Below are 12,024 nucleotides of genomic sequence, written 5' to 3' on the forward strand. Positions count from 1 at the left end.
CAATTTAGACTTGGGCAAATGGATTTTGGTCATGCCTTGCTTATGGGTTTATTCAAAATCTTGGCTTCTTTACGTTTCACCTTTTCATGTCAGTAATTGGATAAAAACATCATACAATATACTTTGCAAAATCTGAAACGATTAAGTCGATTTTGCATTTTTTAACAAAAATCAATGAAAGAAATGATATCCAAAACAATTTTGATATCAAAAGGAAAGGGATACTCTTGCACTGTTAGTTCTTATCAATCTGTGATGTTCAGCGTGTTCCAGAAGTTATTTTGTGATGAAGCGTTGTAATTCACTCCCGAAAGCAAATTCTTCATTGGTTTGCAATTAGCGCCACCCAGTGTGCTGGAGAGGCTACAACGTTGTGCTTTTCATCGCGGTGAGCACAATGCAAGAAATAACCCATTACACACTTCAGTTCATTTCCTTTATGTTTTTGTGACTCAACAATTCATATCCTTTCTGACGTCCTTGGTGTTCATCAGTCTGCAGATTTCTTGATTTACATAATGAAACTGATGGCAGTACTAGGGTCAGGTGCAGGCTGCCAGGTGCATGAAGAAAGGAGCGTACACCAACGTCACAATGTCAGTTTTTAGTCTATTTTCTGGCCTCATTCAAATGAATGGGAAGTAAATATCCGAGCGCTACAAACTCGTCCAGCTGCATCTGATCTTGGTGAGTAGTTTAGATTCTGGTTTTCATGGAGGTCAAGTGCCAAATAACCCCCATGTTAAAACTAAGTGGAATGTTGCTTTAACTTGGAGTCAGAATCTGCATATCGTCATGTGAAGGTGGACACGCCTTGATTTGCATATTCGTCACCTCAAGGTCGCATCGTGCAGGAGGTCGTTAATCTGTGTTTTTCACTCCAGGGTTGGAATCGGTAGAGGGGGGCAGAGTTGTAGTAGGGATGGGACAATATATCGAAATTCAATATATCGCAATACAAAAATGTGACAATACGGATCGTGGAGCGGAAAAATGAATTGTGATTTTAGCTCCATTTTATTCTGCTGTAGTAATCACAAATGAGACGGCTTGAGTTATAGATTTTGAAGTCCTGCTGTACTGTTTCCCTAAGTCAACTGGGAATTTGAGTTTAAAAGCTTTTTATTTCAATGGCTATTGGGAATTATGAGTATTTGGAGGTTTCAGTGGAAGCTGACTCCTCTTCAACCAGAATCACCTAGCATTGACATAATGTTTTTCTGGATAGATTTATATAAGTCGGATTTGTTCGCACATTACCGCCTTTATTGTTGGTGTTTTTCCCTCCTCACAAGAAGACGACTTCTGTCTCTCTTTGTCTCTCTTTGTCTCTCTCACTCTGGAGAGTCTTTGGCCGTGTGAGTTGGATTTCCTAGTTGTAAATGTTAATGTGTAGGGAGTTGAGCTGGGATCGATGCAGATATTAAACCGACCGGTCTCTCTCTGTCTTATCGACCTGATGAGGCAGAACACACACTCACGGCTCTCTCTCTCTCTTTCTCTCTTTCACACACACACACACACACACACACACACACACATACACAAGCGCTTACACTCAGCATTCAAGCAATTTCTTCCCCTCTCGATTCTTCTTCTCCCTCTCACACACCCACATGAAAGCCCACACACTCGACATTCATGCAAGATCTTTTTTTTTCTTTGTCTCCATCTCTTGCCTCGCTAAATAATTTAATCGCTTAACTGCAACAGCCAACCATGCTATTCCAGTCTCCACCATGGAGGTTAAATTATAGTGCAGTAGGAGCACACAGCCATTACTGTGAGGTCTTATGAAGATGTATTATGGAGTCATGCTTTGTTAGGACCTTGTCATTGTCAAAGCATTAAATATGTCAGGGGTGTAGTGAGGTATTACATCTCCTTTGAAGTGGACATAGTATAATATAATTCTGCTGGTGGTGTATAGGGTTAGACTGATATGGGTTTTTGAAGGCCAATACTGTTATTTTTTTGATTAAAGGTGCCAATAGCTGATATTTTGTGCCGATATTCAACATCTTTAAAGATCTACTATGTAACATTTTCAAACACATATTGAAAAAATATTGCCATATTTTAAATTTTCAAGTTATTTTGTGATGAAGTGATGTAATTTACTTTTTTAGCTGCCTACTTTTTTCTTATCAGTGTGGAAAAGCCTCTGAAACAGCACTGAGACCATCATAATAATGGTAAAAATAAAAATATTCATGCATACTCGTGTGGAATTTGATCAAAATGTCTCAATTCTAAAATTAAATGTATGTAATCAATCAAATCACATCATATCCATCATATCAGAGGTAGGTGACACTGACTGGACCTTATCTGATGTTTAATAAAAGGACAATACCAGTCCGGAACCCATATATTGTCATTACAGGGCATGAAGGCAGGCAGAGATAACCTTACTGTGTGAAAAGGAAATGTTTGTTTCTCTCTCTCTCTCTCACTCTGGAGGTTGAGCGAGGATTAGAAAGAACTAAGAAAGAGCGGCAGAAGGGAGGAGGGGTGGAAGAAAACAGGCAAGAAGAAAAGGAGGGGGGGGGATTGTGGTGACATGGAGATTGAACACTTGTTTTTTGAATGTCATTACTAGGGTTAGACTGATATGGGTTTTGAAGGCCAATACTGATGCCAATATATTTGGATGAAATATTTTGGATATTCAGTATCTTCAAATATGAATAGAAAAAAATGCATTTGAATCTGCTATTTAATAACAAAAATAAGCCAATGTTTCAATGTTTTCAATTATAGAAATACAACACAGTACATGTCAAACATATGTAAATACAAAGGACTATTACACTACGCAAAATGCGTTATCACAGGTAAAGTCTTCATAGTCACAATAACTAAAAAGGGCTTGAATAAAGGAAGTCAAGGTAAAAATGTAAAAGCCTTTATTTTTCTATGGCTGGAAAAAATAAAGGCTTTTTTAACTTTTGCGCACAAAGGTAGAGTGCCTTGAGAGGCACTCTAGGAAGCAATGCTTGACATTTTTTTAATTTGGGGCTCATATCACTCTCATTTCATTTGGTGAATGTGGCATTGTCCGCAAACAAAAATAGGTCAATAATGTACATTTAAATGTTTTAGAGTTTTAGTGTCCCATGATGGTCTTAATGCTGTTTGAGGCTTTTCCAACCCGACAAGAATACAGTTCTGGCGGAAACACTGAATACTTGAAAATCTTTGGAATTTTGGGCACGAAAATGGTCAAATTTAGATATTGAATGCTGGCACAAAATATTGTCTATCAACAGCTTCAATCAAAAAAAATAACAGCATCAGTATCGGCCTTCAGAAACCCATAACGTTCAAACCCCAGTCAACACACAGAGGTCAGGGGGTGGCAGACATGACAGGATGAGTAGACTGACAATTAATGGTTAGTGGTCTTTGTGAATGTGCAACGGCTGAAGAAGCGACTGTGGGAGGTGTGTGTGTGTGTGTGTGTGTGTGTATCTATGGGGTCTCTGCTAGCTAACTATAAGGAGAGAAAGCAGGAGGAGGAGGTGGATAAAAGAGAAGGGGCGGAGTACTGCTAACTAACTGTTACTGTTGTTCAGACACTACTGCTCCATGCTGCGGGTCAAATGATACCTGTCTAGAGGCTGGGTGCGGTGATGTAACCGCTTTCAGTCTCAACGGTAAACTTCCCTCATTCTCTCCGTTTAATGCTTAGCAGATGGTGAGGCTGACGAGGAATGGGGAAGAAACACCACGTGCATTTAAAGCTTAAGTCACACTACAAGATCTACTTCAAATCTCGCCTGATGAGGGACAGTTCAGACTAAATGATTGGTCTTAAGTATCTTTGCCTTGCTGTCCTTGCTTTTGTCCATCAACCTAGGTGATAGGGTAAAGATGGGGTGTCAAACATGCTCAAGACAAGGGATCACAGATTTTCTCAGCATTTTGTCTCAAAATGTGCAAATCTCATGACAACACAACCGGTCACATAGACACGAAAAAGGAAGTCTGGAACCATAAGACCCTAACCCTAACCCTAACCCTAGCCCAGACTCACCCCAACTAGCCATGTCAAGCACATTGAGTTTCCTTGTGCTACAAATATAGTTTACTTCGAGTAAATGCTATTTCAGAGAATTTCAGAAGTATTGGTCACATGGTCTAAATCCTGTTGCAAAGGCCTTTCCACCCTGATAAATAGGTAAATATGTCAGTGAGAAACACATAATCTCATTGTTGTGTGTGCAGAGCTGCCACCTGGCTTTATTGGGTGACAAGAGTCCCATGCTGTGTGTTGGGTGTGACAGGGGCCATAGAGAGGTAACTCATCAAGAGATGGGACAGATGACAAAAAGATTAGATGGTATTTTGTCAACACTTTATAACTAGTTTCACCGCATTCCTTCCATTCATTACTGCAAAACACACATACAACTGCTCACACACACACACACACACACACACACACACACTCAAATGACATCACAGTGGTAGAACAGACAGCAACTGGATGTTGGTTTGGCACAGGAAGACAGCTTATTGTTTTGCCATCTTTGGTTCTGACTTTTAGTTTCAGGTCCATGGTCTGGCCATGTAACTTTATATCCACATTATTGAAGATTTTGATAGGCTAAGCAGTCTACAGTTGTTCAATTTTAAATAGTGTTGAACTTTGGTGGTTCTGATATAATTTATGGACAATAAAATAACTAGTCAACATTAATTAAATCACTTCTCAAAATCATCCTTCACATGGTGTAAGCTGCACTTGCAATGACATTAAAAGATGCAAATATATTGATTTTGAGTTACCATAATGGCAGTAATAGGTGCAAATCTTTCAGGGGTTTTTTTGCGATATATTGAATTTCAATATATCGTCCCATCCCTACTGTATTGGTCCTTATGGTTCCATGTAAGGTTGCAGTAATAAAAACACATTTGTTTGTAGATACTTTATCATAGTTAGAAACATTTGAACCACAGTTTCTTTCAGTTTCCGAGGGGAATTTGGCCAAGTAATGCCGTTGTGTTAATTTCCCACTGCTCCAGCAGCGGTGCTGGAGTTTTTGCTGCTGGATGAACAGAGAGAAAACACTGCTATATTTGTATCCCCACCGTGGCTGAGTGCTGCATATAGATTGTGTGTTCTGGTTGCCCCTGTATGAAAGCCATTACGCTGGCAGCGGTCTGCCTCGCCCTGCGGTGGCTCGCTCCACAATTGCCACTCTGGAGCCGATTCCACATCGCTGTTTTCCCTTTATTCATTCGGCAGTGATAGGCCACAAAAGCAACAAAATTACTTACCACTGCTGTACGGCCACATTCCCACCCAAAACACAAACAAGTATGGGGATTGAGATGTTCAAATGAGCACAATTTAAAATGATTCCCACCCTGCTATATGAAATTGTCGGGCCCCCATTGTAGCACACACCTACCCAGGCTGAGGAAATGCATTACTGTCCCCTCTGTATAAAAGCCATTACCCATCCTCCACTCTGCTGTTACTGCCACACTCGCGCTCACTCTACACACCACCCCAGGGCTTTCAGTCTGTGTGTGTGTGTGTGTGACAGCTGTGTGTGCGCGCCTTTTTGTGTGTGAGGGTGTGTGTGTGTGCGTGCGTGCTGGTGTGCAATATGTTTACAGTTAATACGTGCATGCATGCGTGCGTCTGTGCATTTGTCTCTTTTTTACATTGTTTGCTGAATTTACTTGCGTGTGTGTGTGTGTGTGTGGGTGTGGGTGCCCTATGTAGCATCTCTCTAGCACCCTCTGCCCCCTCTGCATCCCCCCCACCCCCCCTCAGCCAACGACTGACGGCTGCCCCTCCTCTCCCCACTACCAATTTAGACTTGTTTGGCTTGCTTTTGCTTTATAGCTGTTGAAAACCTATAGTTTCTTACTGCCGGTGAAATATACTGTAATATACTATAATATAAACATATGCATACGTCACCCACTGTAATGTGGTGTAATGACTTAATTATTGCCTTGCGGAAAGAAGTCCTCATTTCACTAAAGCCTATGGCAAAGTCCCTGCGTCTAATAGTATTTACCACCAAAACTTCCAAACCATTTAAACAGGCTGAATTTCTGCTGATCAAGTGGAGCAATGACTGATGACTAGCAAGATATTATTAGAGATATTATTAGTTAGACCGATATATGAGGCCGATATTAAAAATCTGCATTAAAAAAAAAAAAAAAAAATCTGATATCAGTGTGGTTCACTTCTGATATGATGGAGGTTCCTCCCAGAATACTAGTCAATATGTTTTTATTATTACTACTTTTATATCAGATGTCTGACCAGAGAAATCATTGTTGTATTTTTTTAGTGTGTTAGTCTGTAAAACCTGATAAACTGCTAGTGTTTCTGGAATTTCTTCTTTCCCAGAGTTATTTGTCCGCACATTTGTCCAACACTGAATACTTTTTGGGATATCTTTTGGTGATTAAATTAATATGCGCTCAAAATATCGGCTATCAACAGCTTCAATGCAAAAATATCTGTATTGGTATTGGCCTTCAAAAGCCCCTATTGGTTGAACCCTAGTAGGCCTATGCATTGCTTTTTTCATAGCCCCTACAAAAAACAGTGTATTTGGTGTGTATTTCAAAGAATATCACCACTAAATATTGGCTATCAGCAGCTTCGGCCCAAAAACATTGGTATCGGTATAGGTCTTAAAAAAAATTAATATCGGTCTGAGGCTACTTCCAACTTAATATTTGTAACGTGTTTTTTTTTAGGCTTACAGCCGACCCCGGCCCCCCTACCCCCCTCCTTTTCCATACTGCGACACCCATTTTGATGTTTATGTGACTGGAGTGTGCTTCCTGCAGAGAGGAGCCCAGGCCTGCCTCATTTTCGCCTGGCAGGTCAGCTGCTCTGTGTTTCAGTCTGAAGCCGTTGGCTGCTACTGAACCGTTTGGCTCTTTTCTCTACTAGCGAGCAAACCTACAATCTAGACCCAACTGTCCATCCAGCTCGTTTTAAGGGGATTTATCAGTATATACGCCCGCGTATCCAAAACACGGCGGTCATTGGGGATTGTAAGCAGCGGCTCGTCGGGTCGGAAGGCCGTTATAACGCTTTTTTCGAGGTTAAATTAGAGCTAGAAAACAACGGTGGAGGAGGAGGAGATTCCATATTAGGAGCACAGAGGAGAAGGCACCCCCCTTGTGTGATTTGGAGCCTCCGGTGAGTGTTTTTTCACCTTTTTACGTTATAATTGCGGTTATAAATTATACCCCCTCGTACAGTGATGAAATATGACCGTATATAGAAAGTCTGGGCCGGTTATTGCGCTGTTTTGGACGTTTATTTTGATGTTTTCTCTGGGGGTGGGGGATGGGCAGCGTCAGCGCGTGAGTAGGCGCGCGCGCACACAATGCGTGTGTTCGCGGGGCAGTGCGCGTGCGTGGTGTGTGTGTTTGTGAGCGCGCCCTTCCTTCCTGCAACTTCTGCTAGTTTTGAAGTAGAACCAATTGATCATTTACTATGTATTTTAATCTTAATAATGAAATGAAATGACATTATAAATAATTATGAATCCAGTCCTATTAGAAATTCTATTGTATTTTTTTTTTGTTATTCTAAATTTATTTTATTTTTTATTTATTTACTTTTTATTTATTTACCTTTTTATATGTTGTCAAAAAACATGCTTTTAATTCTTGCTTATTTTTATTTATGTTGTAAAACACTTTGTACCTGTTTTGATAAGTACCCTATAAAATAAAGGTTGTTATTGTTTTTTATTAACAGCAACTACAACAGCAACAATTTTTAACTCAACCTGTAGTTGGCTAGAGTGCTGACAGCATTTTGTCCCATAATTTTACTCACAAAACCTGAGGTGTTGTGCTTTACAGGCCCATAGTTGTTATTGCTACAGTTTAAGCTAACCTAGCTATTTAGCTTGGTATGTTTGTAACGCTATACAGTAGATACAGAAATGTACTACAGAGCATTTTTTTTCAGTATTCATGTCACAACATTAATCAAAGCTTACTAGAGTGCCATGCAGCTGGTTGCTCCAAAGCCATGGGCGGTGTGGGGGAGGGGTGAAAACACACACACACACACACTTAGGAGGGCCACTTGCCAACCTTGTGAAGCTCAACTCAATGACACAATGTACCAGTTCCAGATAAGCCTTCAGTCTCTGCTCCAGCAAGGTAAAGGCTAGTGATGCCTACTCTATTTAAGCCTTGGTCACACTATGCGATTTTAACGCCAATTCTAAAGTTCCATTTCAATCTGGGGTAGTCCAGGGCTGATGGTGTGGGGGCGCTTGGGCCCGAGGGTCGGCACTGATGATCCTGTAGTGTGAACGAACATGCTGTCAGTCCTGGTTGGGCTTGTGTAGTGTGAAGTGGTCCAAGTCTCACCAAAACTTAAATCTGAGAGGGACACTGGTAACAGCCAATGGAAGTTTAGATACAGGGGGAAGAAAATGAACTGGACGAGAAGCATGTCTAATAACAACAACGCCCACTCGTGTAGGTAGTGTACATTGGCAAGATTTCCCATTCTACTTGCTCAACCCTTGATATGTTACTATACAATTTCATTTGGAGGAATAAATCTCATATAAAATGGCAATGTGCCTGAATCAATCCACATAAGTACGCAATTACAAATTAAGTCAAAAAAGTCTCATACTAAATTCTTCACCAGTATTAACTTTGTAATAGTGTCACATTTTTCAATGACAGAATATGGTAGTGTGTGATCCCTCTTTTTCATGTGTAACACCCATCTTTGTCTCATATAGTGTGAACAGTTTCCCAGACGGCAAGCGCTTAGTTTGAACTGCCCCAGTTTGGCAAGACTGGAGCAGTCTTGTAGTGTGACCTAGGCTTTAGGTAGAGTTAAGATACACAGGCTTATTATTAGGTTCATTCATTGTGAGAAGGGTGAATTTTTTATAAAAAAAAAAAAATCATATTAGTTGTTTTTGAACACACAACTCCCTTTCATTTGTAATGGCTTCCTGTTGTCCTGTTTTACCCATTATGTCCTGTCTGCCTTGTGTTGTGCTGATCACAGCCCTGTGCTGTATTCACACAAGCTTGGGCCTGCATCACAGCTCATTTTTAAGGAAGGTTGGTTATTGTAGGTTGTGATTTTTCAGGTTCTTTTAGGATTTTTTTGGAGACAAAACTCCCATCATTGGCATTGGAGAGTATCTGTTTTCCTGTCTTTTCCCTCCATCATTCGTGTTTTTGTGTTGTCATGATCACATCCCTTGCTGGTTTTCCTTTCATGTCGGCTAAAAGCCTGATCTAAACATAAAATACAGTTGTGAACAGAAGTCAATTCTGCATAGTGGACCAGTTCCACTTTTACGAAGGGGATTTTTACTGTTGTTATTAGGCTATGTCACAGGATTATTACAGTTATCACTGGGTTATTAAAGTGATAATTAGGCTACTGTTTAATTACTGGTTATTACACCAGTAGGTATAGTAACCAGTAATTTAATTTAAAAATGTCATTACAAAGTGTAAATAATATAATTTGGATGGAGAGCTTGTGAAATTGTGATGGTCGAGTCATCTCATTTGTGATTGAGAATAAAATGTAGCTAATATCGCGATTCTTTTTTCTGCCCCACATGCGTATTGTCACATTTTTGTATTGCGATATATTGAATTTTTATATATCGTCCCATCCCTGACACTGAGGTATTGCATTTTTGAGTTAGCTCAAGCATGTGATGACAAAAGAACGCTTTTATTTCTCTACATGTTTAATCTGTGCTGTGTCCATTTAAACGTTGAAGTTCTGGCACAGTACTGTTGGTGTTAAGCACAAGACCTGAATGCTTGGGATGCCCTGACGACGTCCCAAAAAACAGTGCTGAGCATCCCAAATGCATTTTCACCGTCTCCTGGGATGTTGGGATGCAGTTTCTCTATTTAAGCCCTGTACCTTATTCAGAATAACCAGGATAAGCTCCCAGGTATGAAACACCTGGATAAGACAGCTGGCACATGGTGATATTAGATGCAACACTGAGCTGTATGCACCTTAACTCATTTACTGTTGGTTTACATGTTCAGTGTTAGCTTGTTTTCTATAGTAATGTGATTCATTTATGTGAGGATATGCGTGAGTGGGATATGAATATAGTTTATCCTTAGTAAGACGTAAAGCTGCACAGGCAACTTCACACGTTGGCAGCGAGAGGTAACTGTTTGAAAACTGAATAATACCCAGAAATCCTGTAAGGTGACCAGTAAACTGCACACAGCACGCTAGAGCTGGACAATAAAAATGTCTAATTGTTACAATAAAATTTCCAATGATAACAATCTTGGGGCACTGAAGCACTGAGGTTATGTTATTGCCACTATTCGTTAGTTTGTCCGTCTCTGTCAACAGGATATCTCAAAAACTTATAAGTGGATTTCCATTAAATTTGGTGGACAGGTGGGCTTTGGGCCAAGGAACAATTGATTAGATTTGGTAGTGATCCGGATGTGGGATTTCCGCTGTTAGACAAATAATGTTTTTTTGCCCTTTAGCTATGAAGCTAAAAGGGATAGAGACTTGATTCCAAATTGGTATGTTTGCAGGGTCAAGAAATCAACTTTCAAGTGATAGGAATTAGGATTGGGCAAAACGAGTATCAGGTACGGATATTATGTACGATTGTCATTTAATCATTTTGGGTTTACATCTGTGATCCGATCCAGCTGTACAACACATAGTTAGCTGCTTCTTTTTTTCACAAAAGTAGCTCCAGTCAGCAGCATGAAGTTGCCTATTAAGACAACTTCTGGTTTTTCAGAATCCGATCATACGATTACTAGTATTGAGTATTGGGGCTTATTTTATGGATGCAGATCAGATTCTGACTATGACGTGTTGGCCTCACCCGTAGTAGGGACGATGCCTTTGGGTGTAACAACAAGTTGTTGACTTGTTCAGCTGTCGGAGGTTTTCGCTCTGAGTGCACTCCAGTTTATGTTGTCCTCCATATTCTACCCCAACAAACATGGGAGAGATGTTTGAAACCGAGGTGTTTAGATGTGACAGGAGTCGCACTGTAGCAGCTAATTTACTCCCTTTGTTTTACTTGCATTCCTATTTTTGTTGACTAATATATGTTGTTATAGGTTGGCTTGTATTGCCTGGTTGAGGCAATTTGAACGTGAAAACATGTGGGCGAGAGAGGCAGATCTAACGTTGCTGAGTCCAGCTTCATCTGGACGGAGCGCTGCTCACTGCTGTTTAGGAGAGAGTTTGGATGTCTCTCTAATGTTTCGATTCAACATGCTTGCACACACTGTGCAACTTGGTTGATGGGTAGCTCTTTTCTGACTTGTGTATAGGTCTCTTATATTTGACAAATGTTGTAGTTTTCACTGCTTTGGTATTGTCTTCCATGATGTCACAATGTTTTGATGAGTTAATGTAGCAAGCTTGCAAGTGCTAATTATGTAGCATTAATTGCTTAAGAGCTTACCATGGACCTCAAGGATAGATGCAGCTGTTCTCCAAGAATCGTTATTGAGTCATTTATACTTGTAGTCTTTCAAATAAAAGTAATAGACAACTGGGAAACTTTGAATGATTGTAATCAACTTTCCAGGCTAAATTGTCAATGAAACTAAATCACATCGGCAGGAAAACAAGGAAGCACTGAAATCTGATTGGCTGTAAACAGCCAATGACTGCAAAAATTTCAGCCGTGGACAACTTTTCTTGGCCGACAAGCTTGTTGAGCGTCCACACACTGTCCGAGTATCGTTAGTTGCAAGCAGCACTGATTGTGTTGCTTGCAGTGTGGACATATGGCTCCCATCAGTGACCATACCCAACACCAGAATTTAATTTGGGCAAATGGGGCAAAGTGCTGCATAGTGCAGCTTTAAACTTGGATGGGAGTTGTTATTATCCAGTCTATTGTAGGCATTACCGTGACCCTTCAGAAGGGTCTTCTAAGTAGGAAGCTGACTGATAAGACTGTTGGCAAACACTGGACTTAATTTGTCTTGGATGTTGCTTTCCCAGAGTAA

At 40.4% G+C, this 12,024-nt stretch overlaps 1 protein-coding gene across 1 annotated transcript in view; it reads left to right on the forward strand.

Moving 5' to 3' along the window:
- The first annotated feature begins 6,929 nt into the window (after positions 1–6,929).
- The window catches only part of tbl1xr1a (TBL1X/Y related 1a), a 41,819-nt gene continuing 36,724 nt past the window's right edge, over positions 6,930–12,024 (forward strand). Inside the window, exon 1 of the mRNA XM_071906918.2 lies at positions 6,930–7,192. The gene's annotated coding sequence lies outside the window, so the exon portion shown is untranslated. The remainder of the gene's footprint in view (positions 7,193–12,024) is intronic.

This window comes from Centroberyx gerrardi, chromosome 9, assembly GCF_048128805.1.
Source record: "Centroberyx gerrardi isolate f3 chromosome 9, fCenGer3.hap1.cur.20231027, whole genome shotgun sequence".
NCBI lineage: Eukaryota > Metazoa > Chordata > Actinopteri > Beryciformes > Berycidae > Centroberyx > Centroberyx gerrardi.